Source organism: Cryptomeria japonica, chromosome 3, assembly GCF_030272615.1.
Source record: "Cryptomeria japonica chromosome 3, Sugi_1.0, whole genome shotgun sequence".
In the NCBI taxonomy this organism is placed as follows: Eukaryota; Viridiplantae; Streptophyta; class Pinopsida; order Cupressales; family Cupressaceae; genus Cryptomeria; species Cryptomeria japonica.
Window position 1 is genome coordinate 735,656,347 of NC_081407.1, and position 19,364 is coordinate 735,675,710.

Genomic DNA, 19,364 nt, shown 5'->3' on the forward strand with positions numbered 1-19,364 from the left:
GAGAGAGAGCAATACAAACTAGGGATATGATGACACTAAGTTGAGGGATGTGCAAGCCCCCAAGCATATGATCCTATCAATCCACACAAAAACATTCAAAGTAAGATACACATGTACAAAGTAAGTAATGTGAGTACTAAAGCAAACAAATGTTCCAAGTCAACTAAGTGAAGAGACCTCAATGTAAAGGTTGTCTTAATCACTAATATCATTCTCAGAATCTTATTGCAAAAGCACACATGGACTTATAGAAAGAAACAAGAGCATACACCATTTAAGAAGAGAGAAGGATCCACGGTCCATCAACTAGCAAGTTGTGCTATGCTAGGGGTCCATATAGATGCCATAAATTACACTAGCCAACAAGTTGTGTTATGTTGGATGATCTATGTATTGCAACAAATGATCATGCACTAGTAAGCCACACTATACTAGGTGATCATTGCCTTAAGAAGCGTAAACAACAATAGATATTGATCATTTTGCCTTGGAGAGCTTCTAGCATTGTGATATTGCAATTGGTGTTGGTTAGAACAAAGTGATTGATTGCATACCTATTATAACTAGATAAAACGAGGGGCAGGCTAAATATCTGCTAATTGTTGGAGATATATTATTAGAATAAGTTGAATCCCTAAAGTTTTTAGAAATATTGTCAATCTCATATAAGAAAATTAAACAATAATAAATCAAAATATAAACCCTAAAGAAGTGTGAGAGCATCAAGCTTACCAAAACAAAAGGGATAATAAATTCCCTTTTTATATAATAGGTCCTAGGGTAAAATAAATAAACATAACACTTAGAATCTACACCATGAACAAAAGCTGGGATAAGTACCTATCTAGAGTAAATGTTTGGACATTAAATGAATAAAATAATAATAATTGGTTGGAAAACTAATACAAATAAGTTGTGACATATGGTCACGAATGGTTTGTCAACATATAGAAAAAACAAGAGAAATTAGATGAATTCTTTAGAATATGCAAACTTTCATGACAATGGGATTGATTGCTTAGCTATAGATTTGAGGATATGATCTCTATAATCTTTTAATGCTCATTCTAAATTTGTCTCAATGTTTGTAGGTATTTTCTAATAAAAGTTTAATTGTTTGGTAAAGGTTTCCCAATGATAAGAAATATTTCTCCCCAAAATTAAACCTCTAAGAAATCTAGTCAATAACTTTTAAAAATAATCAAAACAATAAACAAACAAATATGTAACATATAATTAAGATTAATGTCTAATATGACTTTAGATATTAAACTATAATAACTACTTGAAAGTGTTAAATGGACCTTAAATTTATATTTAAAAATTAAGAGTCTAAAAATCAAAATATACGACTTAATCGAATTAAATAAACTAAAACGAAAGGATAATAGTACAAAGAGAGAGCATTATAATCCCTCTCATTCCGCATCGCTGGATATTGAAAATCCGATCTCTAAAACACTTTTCATTAATGTATAAGAAACTATCAGCAAGCAAAGGTCCTACCGGGAGTCGAACCCAGGTCGCTGGATTCAAAGTCCAGAGTGCTAACCACTACACCATAGAACCTTACATGTTAAAGGTAATTTATGAAAATAATTATAATTATTAAAAGAAGCGTCCACCCAATTTCACACTTCTTATGCGTCCCTCTCCAAGTAATATTCACATGATGTAATGTTACGTTTTTTTGTTGAAAGTACAATAACAAGCGAATTGAATTTATATACGCTTGCTTTTTAATCATTAAAAGCTTAGAGGTGCTAGGTAGTTTCTATGTTTTAGTTTTTTCTCTTCTCTTTTTTTATTAATTATTTTTTAATTTATTGGTATTAAGATCATTCATCAATAGAAGGTAAAATGTTTATAGGTTTCGATTTTTTTTCCAATTTATTGATATTAAAAGTGTGAATGGATTATGATATTGCTATCAAAATTCAACTGTGTAGTTTTTAAGTCAAACTCAATGACCCATGTCTCATGAGAGATGGGTTAAATCACTACTCATGAAATATGAATCATTGAGTTTGACTCAAAATTTACACAGTTGAATCCTAATAGCAATAACATAATTTGACTTGCTGTGGAAAATGCCTCTTACTTATCATTGTGAATGGAATCGATATACGATTTTAGTCTTAATGTTTTAAAGTGTTTCAGATCTTGCACTCATCAAATTTTGATCCTTGATGTACTATTTAAGAATCGTTCAAATTCACAATAAGATCGAAGCCTACTAGACATATAACTTTAATTTTACTTTTTTTAATTGCCTAAAATTATTTGAAAAGAAAGGCTTTGACATCTTTTTACACGTCATTTTAATGTCACCATTATTTCTATATTGTGAGAGGTTTTAATAAATCATGTTATAACTATTGTATTCTTTTCACATTAGTTTTGAAATGTAGTCAAGTTCATTTTGTGTGGCCAAATTAGAGAAGAAGTTATATGTTTTGAGATGAGAGAAACATCTTTATGGCTAGTGAAAATAGGTTGGGGGTTGTTGACAATAAAATGTAGACCAATGATTTGAGTTATTTCTATTTTAGAGTTGTGTTTATTCTAGTGTGGGTGATGGATAAGGAAGAGGAACAAATAATTAATAATAGGATTACATATATTCATTCACCATTCATAGATATCTCTCTCACATATATGTGTTCTTAACAAATCTTCTATCTAGATATATGTCTTGCTCATATATACTTCTCCTGTCATGGTCTCTCTCTCTCTCTCTCTCTCTCTCTCTCTCTCTCTCACACACACACACACACACACACACACACATAAATAGTTGTATATATACATGTACACACACACACACACATGTATATATGTGTGTGTGTGTGTGTGTGTGTGTGTGTGTATTTACATACATATATATGTACACACACACACACACATATGTATATATATACATGTGTATACATATATGTGTGTGTATGAAACTGTGTCACGTACAAGTGAATTTAAGTAATTTTAACTAAATATTAATTTTAGTCATACATATGGCCTATAAAGATTCATTATAGATGGGACACAACTTTTCCAATTGAAATTGTCTACTAAATTTATATTTTATACCACTTTGGGTCTAATTAAGATTTTTTTTTTTTTTTTTCAAAAACTTGATGTTTCAACAACTTCTACTCTTATAAATAATATTTTTTTGAAATGTAAAAATACCCTTTTATAGATCTTGGGGATGACCCCACAACACAATGGTTAGCTATGAGTCTCCTACATGGGAGGTCTTGGGTTCAAGTCTACTCGATTGGTTCTTAGCTCCAAGGAAAGGCTAAAAGGTATCGATTTGGTTGTGACTTATCAAAAAAAAAAAAAAATCTCTTTTATAGATCTATAAGTGAATTTTCCAAAATATATATCTTTTAAGATTTTAATTATTTTTTTATATTTTATATTTTATTTTTATTGAAAGTAGGTCATCTAAAATATAAGGTTGATTGTCTTGTAAAAGAAAAATATGATTTTTAAAAAATAAATAAATGCACTAGAGAAGAAAGTCTATGTCAATATGATATAATTCTTTTCTAATTTGGATAAATAATTAAAAAAGGGTGATTCCAAATGGAAGAGTTATATTTCAGTACACGGAACTTTTCAAATTTATTGAAAAATATATATACATAAAAAATAGTTAAAAATATATTTTTGCACTAAAGTTTCAAGTTATCAATATACACAAAATATTAAAGAAAAAAGATAAAATTTACTATATAAAGTGTGATGCCTCGTGTAACTTCAATTTCAACATTTTATTAACAACTAAATTATAGTGTTTACTTTATAAGAAAGTATATTCAAATAATTTTTTAGATTTAAAAAAAAATTACAAATATAAAATACACAAAAAAATATACATTTTATTCTAGTTTACATTATTTCAAATTCAAAACATATATTTCACTTTCTATTGATTCAATTTAAAAAGTTGAATCATTGCCCATTTCCTTCATAAAAGTGTGACACAACTTTGTGCTTTTATCCACACACACACGCGTGCGCGCGCCCGCGCGCGTGTGTGTACACACACATATATTCCTATGTCATGGTCATAAATATATACGTGTGTCTATTTATATATATGTATGTATATACATGTGTGTGTGTGTATGCATATGCGTATCTGCATTGACATATATGTACATATATATGAGCATGAAAAAAGAAAGTATATATGGAAAAGAAGCGCATGCACACACACACATTCAGACACACATCCTTTATTTCGCGCGCGTGCGCGTGTGTGTACACACACATATATTCCTATGTCATGGTCATAAATATATACGTGTGTCTATTTATATATATGTATGTATATACATGTGTGTGTGTGTGTATGCGTATGCGTATCTGCATTGACATATATGTACATATATATGAGCATGAAAAAAGAAAGTATATATGGAAAAGAAGCGCATGCACACACACACATTCAGACACACATCCTTTATTTCCCCTTCTTTCCCATGTTCCTTACCTTATATTATCACCTATTCCCTTTTCATGATGCTCTTTTGTTATATACTTTCATAATAACCCTTATTTAACTTATTCCCATAGATTTACCTTTTCATTTATAGTATTTAACCTTACTATAGCTTATTTAGGCATGTTAAGGTGTGTTTTAGACTATTTAAGGGTTATTTGATTCACATATGGGTCTTGAAATGATTAAAATGACATATGTGCTACTACACAACCTCTTATATCTCCCTATTGAGTATTTAATGCTCTTGTGTGGTATCACAAGGCCCTTACCACTCTAATGTCTTTTGGCATTAATAAATCATATTTGTAAATTCTTGTGATTTCTTTAATTTAAATCTTTCAACCAATCATAAACAATGCAACTAAACTAGATAAATCAGACCCAAATCATGCAATAAAATTTTCAGTTTGAAATGAACTAAAATAATATTTTTGGTTATTGATTTTTGAACATTAACCCATCATTTTATTGATATTAAAGTTTTGAAGTAAAACCCAACAAGTTATAAACATTACACACCAAATGAGGTGAGGACAAAGAGTGTAAATCACCCAAAGATTACATAAAACTCCTAGAAACCCTTCAAAAATTTCATCAAATTAATTTCATTCACAAATAGAGGAGTCTTGCACGAGAACAAAATATCATTTTATGGCAACTATCATAAGAAACCATCATAATAATTTAATGAGTTGTCATAACCATTACAAAGCCACAAAATGCCAAAAATACCCAAAGATGCCAATGAAAATTCGAAAAAATAACAGAGACAAATGGATAAAAATTTATCGTTGTGGTCTGCCAAACAATAATTGGCATTTAGAGGGTGTAAATTTGATGAGTGTATGAGAAATTTGTTTGTCTTTGATGATCCCATATTGTATCAAATTATTTAGATGGTTCTGGGTGAGTAGTATATGGAATCAAAATTAAGGTATCGAACCAATGTGGATGTTGTGTCATTATTGATGGCATGGTGTTTGGTGTTTGGAGGGAAAGAGTGCACCAAATGGATTATGGTTGCAATGTTGAAGGGTGAATGGTGTGGTGGCATGGGGGAGTTTCTATAGATGATTGCGTTGGGTAAGGGTTTCCACACCATGGAAGGGGAGTGGGTTCAAATAGAGGAACTTGCCCCTCCTCTACAATTGTTTCTCTTGTGGAAGGTAGGGAGAAATAGGGAGGAAAGGAGTGAAGAGGCCATAATTGGGTGGAATTCTTTGAAATATTATGTTGCATGGTGGGAACAAGCAAGGGTGAGGCAATTGGAATCGGGTCTAGCTCCAACTCAAGTTTTTTGCAACTGCAAGGGGCAACCAAACAATACAGAGTAAGACTTTGTGAGTTTCTTACCTACAATTTTTTGATTTTTTGTGATGAAATTGGAGAAATAAGCCTAGATTTTGGTAGATCACTACCTTTAGTATCTTGATAGTTTGGGGAAGGGTTTTAGTATGGTACCTCCCTATTTTGTTTATATTATGAATTGTACATCTGTAAAGCATAATCATGGCTAAAGGCCAAGTAGAGGCTTGATAGGGTGGTTGAGGGTGCACAATATTTTGTAGAGGCATGAGTTTATGTGGGTATTTTGTTTATATGTAGTATAAATAGCAGCACTGGTTTTATGATTGACATGTAGTTGAAGCAAGGGTATATGGCTGGTAAATATGGATGATGTAATTACTCTTATATTATCAATAAAATATATGAATCTTTAACTGATTAAAAAATAAAATGATTTGAATCAAAATAAATAAGATATTTTATTAATATCATTTTCTCGGAACTGTCTTGTGATCCTTACCTATTTTGGAACTGCGGGGCTTAGTATAATTACTAAGTTGCTATTTTTGAAAAGGGGACATAACACCAAAAATAAAGAATATTTGCACTACTTCATGACCATATAAATGTAGACTTTGTTTGGGAAAGAATGATGCATATGAATTTTAATTTTTTTGTGGTCCATGCATACTCTCCTAAGGAACTTGATACCATAAGGTGTAAGAAAAATAACAAAAGTGTATAAGAAATTTAATACTATACAATTTTTATAATCAAACATGATCTATTTAAAGCACCATCTCTTAATTCAATATAGTAAAAAAATTATCACTTGATGATTGTCTAAATTGCATATGTTACTTGTACTTTTAATTGTCATGTGTGTATGTACATATATACATATAGATATATGTATATCTATAATGTGTATATATAAAAATATAAATATGTAACATGTGTGTGTGGGGGATACATACACACATATGTCTGTATGTATATTCAAATTCATAATTGAATTCCAATAGAATAGTAAATTTCTAACTATTTAATATATATATATATATATGTATATTATTAAAATAGCTTCATCTAATGGAAGACTATATAATAATTTGGAGTTAATATATTCAAAAAAAAAAAAAATTTTAACAATATAAATAAAATATATCATATTAAAACTAAAAGATTTAATTAAAAAATGATAAATTTATTAATATTTATTAATAATGTAAACCTATTTTTAATATATCCTACAACGAATGAAACCATTTTTTTTTTGCTGGGTCAATGAAACCATATTCGTATGATGTATTTTATCAAATAATTCACTTCATCTACACCAAATAAAAAAATATATTTAAGATATAAAATTTAAATCAAGCATTCAAAGCGTGAAATCTTAATTGTCATTAGAAGAATAAGAACTTTTAAAAAGGAGATGTACGTTACATAATACACAAGCCACTACGTTCATGCCCTTTGAATGTGATGTCAAAGCATTCCAATAAAGAAGACAACTCTTTGTTGACCATAAAATATTACATTGAGGCCAATTTTTAAACTGCATATGCCATTCTTTGATGAACTTTAGCCATGTGTATGATTTACATTTTGAGAAATAAATTAGATCGCGATTTTTCTTCTTACAAAAGTTTATTTATATGTTCATGGTAATAGATAAAGTAATTGATGATTTGATTATATTCAATGGCAAATTTTTAAAACATTTCAATTGAAATACTCTATATATATATTATTTTATAATTAATTAATATCATCATAAAATAAAATGTATAAGTATAATTTTAAATTGTGAAAATGCTATCTAATCATATAATGATTTCTATTATTATTTTCATTTATAATAAATATTATAAATAAATAAATAAATCATTTTAACTTTAAGAAATATTGAATTTATAGATTAAATTTATTTATTTTAACTTAAATTTTATTTTGAAAGATATTACTTATAGTTGAATTTATTTTTAATTTTTTTATATAGATTTAAATATAACATTTTAAAGTTTCAAATTAATATATAGAAAATTTATTTTTCAGTTAAAAAAAAATTATTTTTGAGAATGTTTAATTTTATTATGGGAATCATTTTTCTCTTATTGGTAATTTATATTAAAATTGAAATTTATATAAATAGAATAGTTCAATTGTGGGATTTGGTATAAGCATTATCACGTTGAAATTGAAATCTATTAAGTTTTTTATTTTTGTTAGCAATCACTATGAACTTGTCTCCTTTATCATCTATGGACATGAAACCAACAACTACCAATTAATCTATTTGCCACACCTATTTAGACCTCAAAATTTGATTAATATAGTATAAAATTCTATTAATCTAAACAATATTATGTATCTTTCCTTTCATATTTTAAAATGTTTATATTTTGATAAGTTCATATATCACAGTTATTATGATTGAAGTACTATAGCCAAGAGCGAAGAAGAGGTCCCATCACCAAAAGAGGATGGAATCAAAACCATATAAATTTGACCTTCTAGTTTCAAATTATGCAAAAAATTAAAATTGATCATAACTTCCATGACAACCAAGAGTGAGGAAATAAATGTTTCATCACTAAAATAGGAAGGAATCAAAGCATTAACAATGTGTCCTCCAAGTTTTAGATTACACCAAAATTTCACATTGATTATAACTATTGTGATTGAAGTATTATAGTCAAGAATGAAGAAAGAGAAAATCCATCACTAAAATGGAAAAAAATCTTGAAACCATAACAATTTGTCCTCTTAGTTCTTAATTACATTTAAATTTCAAATTGACAATAATTATTGTATTAGAAGTAATATAGTCAAGAGCGAAGAAAGAGAGGTCCCATCACTAAAATAGAAAAGAATCCAAAACATTCACAATTCATCTTCTAATTTCAAACTACATCAAAATTTCAAATTGATCATAACTACAATGATTACAATACCATAATCAAGAGTGGAAAAAGAAAATTCCCATCACTAAAATAGGAAAAAATAAAACCTTAATCATTTGTCCTCTAAATTTCAAAATACACCAAAATTATTTTACATTGATTATGACTACTGTGATTGAAAGACTATAACCCTCCATCAAAATTTCACATTGATCATGACTACTATGATTGAGGGACTATAACCAAGAGAAATTCCATCAAAATTTCACATTGATCATGACAACTGTGATTGAAGGACTATAGCCAAGAGAGAGACTCCATCACATAAATGGAAAAGAATAAAACCAATAATAACAAAGAGTCCTCCAAATTCAATGCATTCATTGGTATCTGATTAGACTTCTTAGCTGGAGGGCTCTTTCAGATTTGCTCCTTTTTCAGACTACTACTGATAACACATGTGCAACTGGCCTTTCCGTCTGACCATAAACTGCAAAAGAGAAAAGTAACTGTCATATAAAGTCATGATCTCATAACATAATACCTATGAACAAAATGCAAAGAATAGTATCAGCATGGTCCATGTCATGTGAGAAATAATGCAGATATGAATCATGTATTCAACATTTGTAGAGATGAAAACCACAACAGAACTAATGCAGTAATCCTATATTATCCTAAACGTTTTATCTATTCTCATAGAGAAAACTCCATGCTAATTACTGTAAAGTTAGAATTATTAAGCACCCATTGAAGCTGGCCAACTTAAACATATTCACAAGAGAATAGACTCTCATACTTCTGCTGCTTCTCAATCATATGCACACTGCATTTCTGGAGTTTTTCATGATGTCTGGATTGGTAGTGACATAGAAAAAATATAGATCAATGTAAGACTGAAGTGTTTTACTATTTTTGAATCAAATTAAATTTCAAATCTGTAAGTTTTTCATTGATCAATTCAGAATTCAACATAAGACATTCCATTTGTTATTGAAGTGTTCTATTATTTTCGAACAAAACTAATAAATTCAAAATTGTAAGTTTTTCATGGATCAACTTGGAATCAAACATAAGACTGCCCATTTACTATTTTCGAGCAAAACCTGTAAATAACTACTAAAATTTAACATCTAGATATATATACTTTTTATTAAAAACATTCGAACCCATAACAGTTCCATGCTTTTCTGTTATTCTTAAAAAAATAACAAAAATGACTATCTAACCCTTACGATACACCAAGACATCCATATAGACACCTCTACCACTTTATTCTAACACCCCATCTTTGCTCATATGAGTATAAAAATTAAAAGCAGGGCAGTCTTAAAAAGATCTTGAATCTGCATATAATCTTTCAGGTGCACGCAGCTTGGCACGGTGCAAAGAGAAGAAGAAAAGCAGGTGTATAAGTTATGGAATGCTCATTGGATCGTGCCAAACTGCGGCTCTGAAAGAGTACACAGCAACTATCATCACAAGAACAAAATAGCAAGGAAAAATAATTGTGTAACTCCCATGAAATACTGATACAGGTAGTTCTATTTATAGCCAAAATTGAGGGTGAACTTTTAGATTAGAATGCATATTGAATATAAAGCAATTTAGTATTAAGGAGGTATAGACAAAAGATCCCCGTGTAGAGATCTGAGAGGCATGTGGATTCAGATCTTTGTGGACGCCACAAATTTCTTTTCATGCTACGGACTGCTAATGACAAGAAGGAATTTGATTGAGAGAAAGACAGGTAGATTTTGTCTTCATGAGAAAGTTTCTAAGTGTAGTAAGACCATGGGACATCTGCACACCATACATCACGTGTCCCTTATCACCCTTTTGTCCTTGCACTTCACCCTTTTGTCCTTGCACTTCCACCATTTTATTCTTTTTATCATTCTAACCAGACTTTTTGCTGGTTTTTTCTTCAAAAACTTTTTTCAGTCACATTAAGCCGAGATTTTAGACTATTTAATTTGATACATTGAATTGGAGGAATTTGATGTAGCTAGAGTTTACATTAGCAACAATGAGTTAGGTAGTTCGATGAATATTGAAATTTTTTGAGTTGTAAGAGCATGCGTTGCTTTAATGGACTTCCATATTCTGAAACACTCCTAAAGAAAGACCAAATCAGCTAGTGTGAATTGGAAGATATTGTTTAATTGTGTTGAATCGAATATTTCAGCACAAGGAGTTGTTATGATCTCCATTATCTAATTTGTCAACGATGATAACATTTTCTACAATGAATAGTAGAAAGAGGAGGCACGCCTAGCTAGACTATTGCAATTATTCATGATTAGAGTGACATTAGTTCGTTTTTTTCTAAGTTCACCTAATATAGGTTTATTAATAAATCTAAAGTATTAGATATGTGTTTTATAACTGTAAAGGGTGGAAAGTGTATTTTTAATATTATTTTGGTTGCTAGTTCTAATAGGTCGTTTGTTATAAATGTATATAAGAAAAGGAAAAAGAGGAGAAGACTATAAAAATGACAGTACATAGACCTAGGGTTTACCCCAATATAGGGGTCGTCGAGGCTGTGGAGGAGGGCATACGACCTCCTCCATTAGGTAAGCAAACCACTCCTCTCCTATTTTTTCTCTGTAGTTAATGCTCGTTTGTGTTTGGTGTGTATTGATCTTAGTTTGCGTTTAAGGAATTGTTAATGTGATCGTAAGGATGGAAATCCAAATTTTGAGGCAATTAATTTGTATACCTATGCCATTAAAAATGATGGTGCCCCTACGAACGGTATAAAATCTTTCAAATCTGCACTGATTGAAACCCTAGGTAATCTCCATTCTCGATTCTACAAATTTTGATGCAAATTTTACTACCCTATCTAAAGGTAATGGTGAATCAGGAGGAGGAGAAGGAGGTAAGCAGGATACCCCTCAGAGATTACTTTAGTGGTGAATATTCGCCAATGGCGAATTTTTCACGTCGGCCCTGTCGGAAATGGTGAATATTTTGTACCGTCTGGGGGTGGCCATGTCGCCAAAACATTATCAATTTCCGTCAACGTCACGACCCGATCACCATATGTTTTATGCAATTAAATGTTTCTATGCGATGATTTCGCCAATATAATATATGGTGGACACACGGTAAATTTAATTATTTCGCCTATACTCTTCGAGGTTGCCTTAATAGATGACCTTAATTTGCCTATAGGCATGTGAAGATTTGTTATCCAGGGGGACCCAATTCGCCCGACATCTTGGCGATGCGTGTCTCCAGTCACCCCAACTTTCGCCAACTATATTGTATTCACTATTCGCCTATTATTTGGACGACCTATAATCGCCTCGAAAATTACGTAAGTCGTATTTGGACAACCTATAATCGCCTCGAAAATTACATAAGTTATATTTGGACGACTTATAATCACCTTGAAAATTACATAAGTCGTGTTATAATTACATGGGATTTGCCAAATATTTGTATACTGGTAAATTCCTGCGGAATTCGCCATATAAGGATTGGTATAAATACATGCAAAGATCAGATCTATCTCAACACAATCTGGTGGGTTCTAGGCTCTGAATTCTGATCAATAGCGAAGTTTTAGACCAAGGAAAATCATTGTTGTTGACTGTATTGGCGACTGCTAGTTACCTAAAGCCTAAAGGTGAGCGATCATATTTTTGAAGTGGTATATTATACATTATAGTCTATTATTGCTTCTTCAGCAAATTGATATTTTTTTGGCAGCCTTTATTTCGTTGGAGATGTCGAATAAGAAGAGGGGTAGGAAACCTGAATGTGGGGAAGGCCAGGAGAGGCCAACAAAAAGCAGAACGTTGTCTTCGTACTTTGGCATTGGAAAAGATTGTGGTACTGGTGAAAATCAAGAAGGTACATCATCACAAGTATAAGTATAAAATTCGCCACCTGCACCGCATGTTGAAGATGGCGGCGAACCTGATATCTCAGATCAGGATGATCTTGAAGGAGATTATCTGGTAGATACCCAAGTTAGCCGGAATGATATAATCGACTTGGGTGATAATTCCATTGATGATAATGCACGGAAGGGGAAAAGAAAAGCCATATCAAAAAATGGTGAACCACAATCAAAAAAGGATCGGGAGTGGGATATGTCAGTGAGGAATTTTCAAATTAATTGGGCATCGAAGTATCCATTCATTGAACCAGTAGAGAATCCAATTGAAGGCGGGCCTCCAATAGAATGCAGGTGTAAGATTTGTACTTGGAAAAATAAGAAGGAAATTAGGTTGCAGCTAAAATTTGACACCATAGAAAAGCATATGGGTAAAGTTTATGAAAAACAAATGATAGACGGGGTTGAAAAATCAGTGATAAGATGGAAAACAAAGGATGAATGTAAGCATGTGAGGAATGCCGAAGAGTATTATTTTCATGAGAAATTACAGACGAAGCCTGCTAAAGTTAAAGGTTCTATTGAAGCTATTTTTGGAAAAGCAATGCAAATAGAACAACTGGGAAAATTTGTTTAGTTAAGCGTTGCTTTTCATATTTTGAGTAGAGGGTGTGCTATGATAGATTTCCCATCAACTAGTGGTTTATTACACTTTTTGAAAGTTCCTAACTATCCTAATAGACACTGGTCAGTAAACAGTGGATGGGAATGGGCAAGTTGTCTTGCTGAGGTTGAAAAAGAAGATGTACAGGAAAAAATAAGAGAGTCAAACTTCATTGCATTTTCTTTAGATGAAGTTACGGCAGTAGACAGTACTTCATGGGTATGCATGCATGTTTATACTGTAGAGAATCATACCCGCCAACCTCATCTACTATTTGTTGCTAAAATGAAGGAGAGTGCGATAGCGGAAAATTTATTTCAACTAGTAAAGAGAAGTTTAATTGAATATGGAGGTATGGATGACATGACGGTAGCCAAAAAATTGGTTTGTGTTGGAGCAGATGGAGCTTCAGTAATGCAAGGTCACAGGAACGGTCTTTGTACAAAGATTGAAACTTCATTTGCACCGTACATTACTGCAATTCACTGCATGGCTCACATAATGAATCTAGCTTTTGGAATTGTGAGCAAGTTTGCTTCGGTTAAAAAAAATGAAATTTTAATCAGAGATCTCTACTCACACTTCTGTCGAAGTCCCAAGCGATTTATGGAATTTCAACACTTTGCTGATGGATTAACTGATGGGAACAAGCTTCTCAAGGATAATGATACTAGATGGATCTCTTTTGATGGTCCAACGCATCGAGTGTTTTCAGAATATCCATCCTTGATTGGACTATTTCACACAACTCATGACAAATCAGATCAATCGAAATTTCCTGAACTTCTTGGCAGGTTAAGTAATTTAGAGACACTCTTAACTTTAGCAGCTCTTCTGCCCATGCTAGAGGAAATGAGGAATATTATGAAGGCTGCCCAAAAAAGAGCTCTATATATTGCAGAATATGCTACACTGCGTAAGATGACATGCATGACCCTCGACAATCTCTATCGAAATCAACCAACACTATCTGATGAAAAATTTGTTAAGTGGCGGACACTCACAGATTTGAACAATCCTGATAACTTTTTATAATTCAGTGCAGATGGGGAGGTATGTGCCAATGTACGGGGAGTTGAGATACCAATGCACTTCTATGCCACGGTTGACCCCGAGGAACCAGGAAAGTGCCCTAGGAAGAAACTAGCAAGAGTTACAAAGGAAGATTTCGACAAGATTGTTGAGACTGTAACTACTTCTGTGAAGAAAATTGCATATGATCTTTCCTCAGAAATTAGAAGTAGATTCCCTCTTGACAACCTACTCGAAGCCATGTCTATTGTGTTTCCTCATTATTGGAGCCTCAACAGTGCATCTGATTTTCGAAGTAAGCTACTGACTTTGATAAAACAATTTTGCACATCCAGAGAATTGAATGGAGTAACTATAAAAGAAATATTAGATGAAACTCATCTTCGAGAGCAATCATCTCATTTTGCATACACTATGAAACAACAATATGCCAAAATGGAGAACCCCCGCGAAGAGGGATCAGTAACTAGGGTTTGGAAATATATAGCTGAGAACGCATCCTTGCGTGATTCAATGCCAGAATATGTGAAGCTTGCTGATTTATGTCTTACCATGATATTGGGTTCGGTGGAAGATGAGAGAGTTTTCAGTGCTTTGGGGTTCCTAAAATCAAAGCTAAGAAACAAACTAGACAAAAATTTGGAAAATTGCTTGAGGCTCTATACATCTAGGTATGATGTCCACACTTTTCCTTATGATAGGGTACTACAAATCTGGAGGTCCAAATGTGAAAGAAGAGGTTTGGGCAACACTTCAAACCAAAGTGCTAGTGGGACTAGTGGACCTACTGGTAGCATTGAGATGTAGTTCGGCGAAGATATGCAGACTTAGACTCAGAGTAAAGAAACCACAGACGAGAATCAAGAAAGCACTGAATTTGATGAGGATGAATGGCAACTGTAAGAGATTGGTATTTATTAATCTTATTACTATATCTCATCGTTCATATTACAAAAGCATATTACTTTTTGCAATTAGAATTTAATATTGATTTGTAATTTTGTTTTTCAACTTTCTATTTCCAGATTTAAAATAGCATAATAAAAAAAAACCATAATGTGTTTATTGATACAGAGATGTTTATTGTTTATTTATACATGTTTGAGTCTCAAATCTATGTGATACATTTCAGAACCATATGATAAATTTCATTCAATAGTAATACACATGTTGAGAACTTAGGTTTTCATTAATTCTTTCAAAATATAGCCATATGATACAATTCATTCAATAGTAATACACCAATCTGTGTGATTCTACATGCCAATTGCAAAAGTGAATACAAAGTTTCAGAACCCTTTGCAAATGACCCTGAATTCCCTTTTATAGAAACAAGAGAGCAACAACAACTCCTGTGTGATTCTCCAATGTCCATGCAAAAGTGAATACAAAGTTTCAGAACCCTTTGCAAAATTGCAAATGACCCCGAATTCCCTTTTATAGAAACAAGGGAGCAACAACAACTTCAGGTCGAATTGCAAGTTTGCAACATGTGAACATTGAACATCAAAATCACAAACTCAACACATATTTATATGGCCATCACAGGCCATATTAGCAATTTAACATCTGCTACATGTTTGATGTCTCTTGTTCAAAAAACAGAGTTAAAAATTAAATATTAATTCACACCATGAGTCATGACAAATTAAACATAGATAATAGCTATAACAGTGCCTAAAACCTACTAATCAGAAATAGAGAAATGCATAAATGTTAAAGCAAGGGAGAATTTGAGAATACAAATTTACTGGCTGAAGTTTTGCACTGTGCATCATAGATTCATAGGCTGGATTAGCAAAATAGCAATAGCGAGTGCTGTTTTTTTCCTATTCATAAATTAGATTCATAGGCTGGATTAGCAAAATAGCAAACAGGAAAAAAAAAAACCTTGAAATTAAGAATAAAAGAAGAAAATTGTGCAATACATACTATGATTCTTAAGAATTCTATGCCAATTTTTGTAGGGTGCTCCACTCTTCGTCTAATGGAAGGTCAATATTCTATAAACTATGGAAAGTCAACTCCAACTTCGTCAACATTCCATATTTAGAAGATTTACTTGACATCATTGTTTGATCCAATAGCGAATTTAGAGTTGTAAATGGTTGGATGAATTCCAGAAAGCTTTTGGGAGTTGTGTCCTTTGGAAGCAAGTCTAAATCAGACTTCATTTTTTTCTCCATGATTTTTTTGTAAGCTTCTTCTCCAATGAATTTATTTTTTGTGTCAACAGGCTTAGGCAAACCAAGTTTAATCAAATTATTTTTCTTTTCTTGCAGCTTCATTATCTTTTTTCCACAATTGTCCATAACTTCTGATGTTTCCCTTAGCTTCTGGCATTTTTGAATGATAGATGATGTCTTAACTGTGGCATCAATGCGGCTCTTAATTCCCTTGGATGCCAAGTAGCTGTCACTGGAACTGTAGACTACTTTCAGAATCTTTTTTGCCATTTCCTCTTTTGAATAAACATGTGTGCTCTTCTCATAGTGCCCTTTGATTTTTTTAAAAAATTGTCTCATACTTTCAGTCAATTGAAACCATTCACACAACTTCTCACTCCTCTGCATTATTTTCCGCCAAATTTTTTCTTGTATATACTTCGTTGTATTTTTCATATTATCTTTCAATCTATCATCCAAAGTTTTTATTTTATCATTTGCATTGTGCAGGTCTTCTTTCATTTGTGCACATTTTTTTCTTTCTTCCTCTACTTCCTCTTGCAAATGTTTTTCTTTTTCCTTCCCATGATCCAATAGGTCCTATAATTTTTTCATTTCGGCGGCAACAGACTCATAACTTTTGTATAATTTTTGAAAACTGGCTTTTTCCTCAATAATTTTATTACTGCTTTTAGCCAATTTTTGTGTCAGGTCCTTCAATTCTGCATCCTTCTTGTCCTGCTATGCAATTTCTACTGTAGAGCCTGAATTTTTTATCCTTTTCTATAATTCATTGCACTTGCTATCTGCTGCTTTCCTCCTTGATTTTTTGTTTTCTAGGTCTGCCTATAACTTTTCTATTTGTTTCTCCAGTTTATTTTTTTCTCTCTCCACCTTTAGTAGTGAAGTGTAGACCACTTCGTTAGTCCTTTTTGACACACTAATTTTGTCCACATTATGTACTTTGGAGAAATCCATTTGGAGGGTGCTAACTTGAAATTGAGAGGGATCTATCTGATTGTGTGGTGGATTTTTATCTTTAGATGGGCCCAGGGGCATAACAACCATGAACTCCATCATATCTTTCTGTGGGTCATATGTTGGAAATACCTTGTTCCTTGCAAGCTATTCGTTTACAACTTCAAACATGGAATTCCTATGAAATGCTTTCTTTTTTTATTTATTTGCTTTTGTTGTGTGTTCAAATTTTTCATAGTAATCACGAAATTGAAAATCTGGGCTTGCTGAAGCAATTGAATGTTTGAAAGGTGACATAGGAATAGCATAGGCTCCAGTTCCACTTATTCCTGTGGTTTTAACTAATGCTTGACTAGGAATAGGATTACCAACAACAGTTCCTAATGCTGTCCCACTCCCACTGACACTTTCATGTGTAGTTTTCATAGTCTTTTGAGGTGTGTGATCTGAAGCTGCAAATGATTGATTTGTAGTGTCAATGGCACTTGATATAGGATTCTCAATAGTATGAGATTGAGTATCTACCTCTAGTGGCCTCTTGCGAGAGATATTTTGTTGTTGCCCTTGTCCAACACCAATCATAGCAGCACTTGACTGAACAATAATAGGAATACTATCCCCAGATTCCCCACCAGTGGTAGTGGCACTTGATTCACCACCAATGGGAATACCATGATGTGGTGGTGGTTGTGGATTTGAACCAGAAACAAATGTAGGTGGACCCTGAGGGTAATGAGTAGTACCTATCCCTGATGAATCTAAAGAATCAAGTCCAATGATTGGTCTATAAGGACCTTTTGATTTTGACCCTGATGGATTTTGTACCTGAAGTGGATACCTAATGCCCTCTCCTCTGGGACCTAGACCACCACCTTTAAATCCCATTTTTTCCACAATGCTTGACCCTTTGATATATTTCTCTTTCAGTGCCTCATTAACTGCACCTAATATTTTAGGGACTGTAGTAGTTGTTTGAGTGGGCTCAACCTCAGGCTCATACCTATCAACATCTTCACTCCTATCATATGATGTTGTGGGATGCTCCATATTCCACAATTTGCTAAACTCTTCATCCTCGTCGATGCTATGAAATTCTGCACTTGTCTTTGGTTCACCGAGATTCCTCCTCATAGTCCAAAAATCATTTATTTTGGTTTGAGTCCAATAATTCTCTTTACATTCGTGCAGAATTGATTTGGTAATAGTTTTCTTAGATGGATTAGCAGATTTTATGTAGAAATTGTAGGACCTCCTATTTTGGATGCCTTGGCCCTCCATAATTTGTGATGAAATTTCTTCTATTGAAATGTTATTGTCAGCTGCAATTTTCTCCATCTCTTTTTTAACCTCATCCCAGGAGTCCTTGTTTCTAAGCTTTTCTAGCAATGGTTTACTTTCATGTTGACATAACACTGAAGAGTTCCCATTTTTCTTAAGCCTTGCTTGAACTACACCAATTGGATAATACTGCCAGAGACCCTCGTCACCAAAGTTAAAAACTGTCAAGAAATCATGTGCCACAATGAATGCTTTTCTCTCAAATGTGAACCCTCCACATGAGAAAGGCAAGGAAGGAAATATGCTCTTCTTTTGCTGACCATGGAAGTGCCTATCTGTGCTCTTCAATTTCCATACATACTCTAATGAAAATACCCTCTCTGTCACATGTATTGGAAGTCTGTATGGTTTTACTGCCGATTCGTAAAACCTTAACACAATGAATTCTTCAATGAAGAACCAGTCAGCTAATTCTATTTGACTTCTGAGTTGAATGCAATCTCTACAAGACATAGGCAACCTAGGCATTGGAGTGCTTGTAATTTCATTATACATTGGTTCCAAAAAGAAGTCTACAAGATGGTTGTAGTTCTTTCTGTTATCATGCATCCTTATCTTTGGGCTCCAATCATATATTGGATAGTCTGTTCTCTTCCCAGTCTTCTCATCAATCTTATAGCTC

At 32.6% G+C, this 19,364-nt stretch overlaps 1 non-coding gene across 1 annotated transcript; it reads right to left on the reverse strand.

Annotated features, from left to right (window-relative positions):
* Positions 1 to 1,497: 1,497 nt before the first annotated feature.
* Positions 1,498 to 1,569, reverse strand: TRNAQ-UUG (transfer RNA glutamine (anticodon UUG)). Its single transcript has one exon. It is a non-coding gene; the product is annotated as a tRNA-Gln (tRNA).
* Positions 1,570 to 19,364: the final 17,795 nt, after the last annotated feature.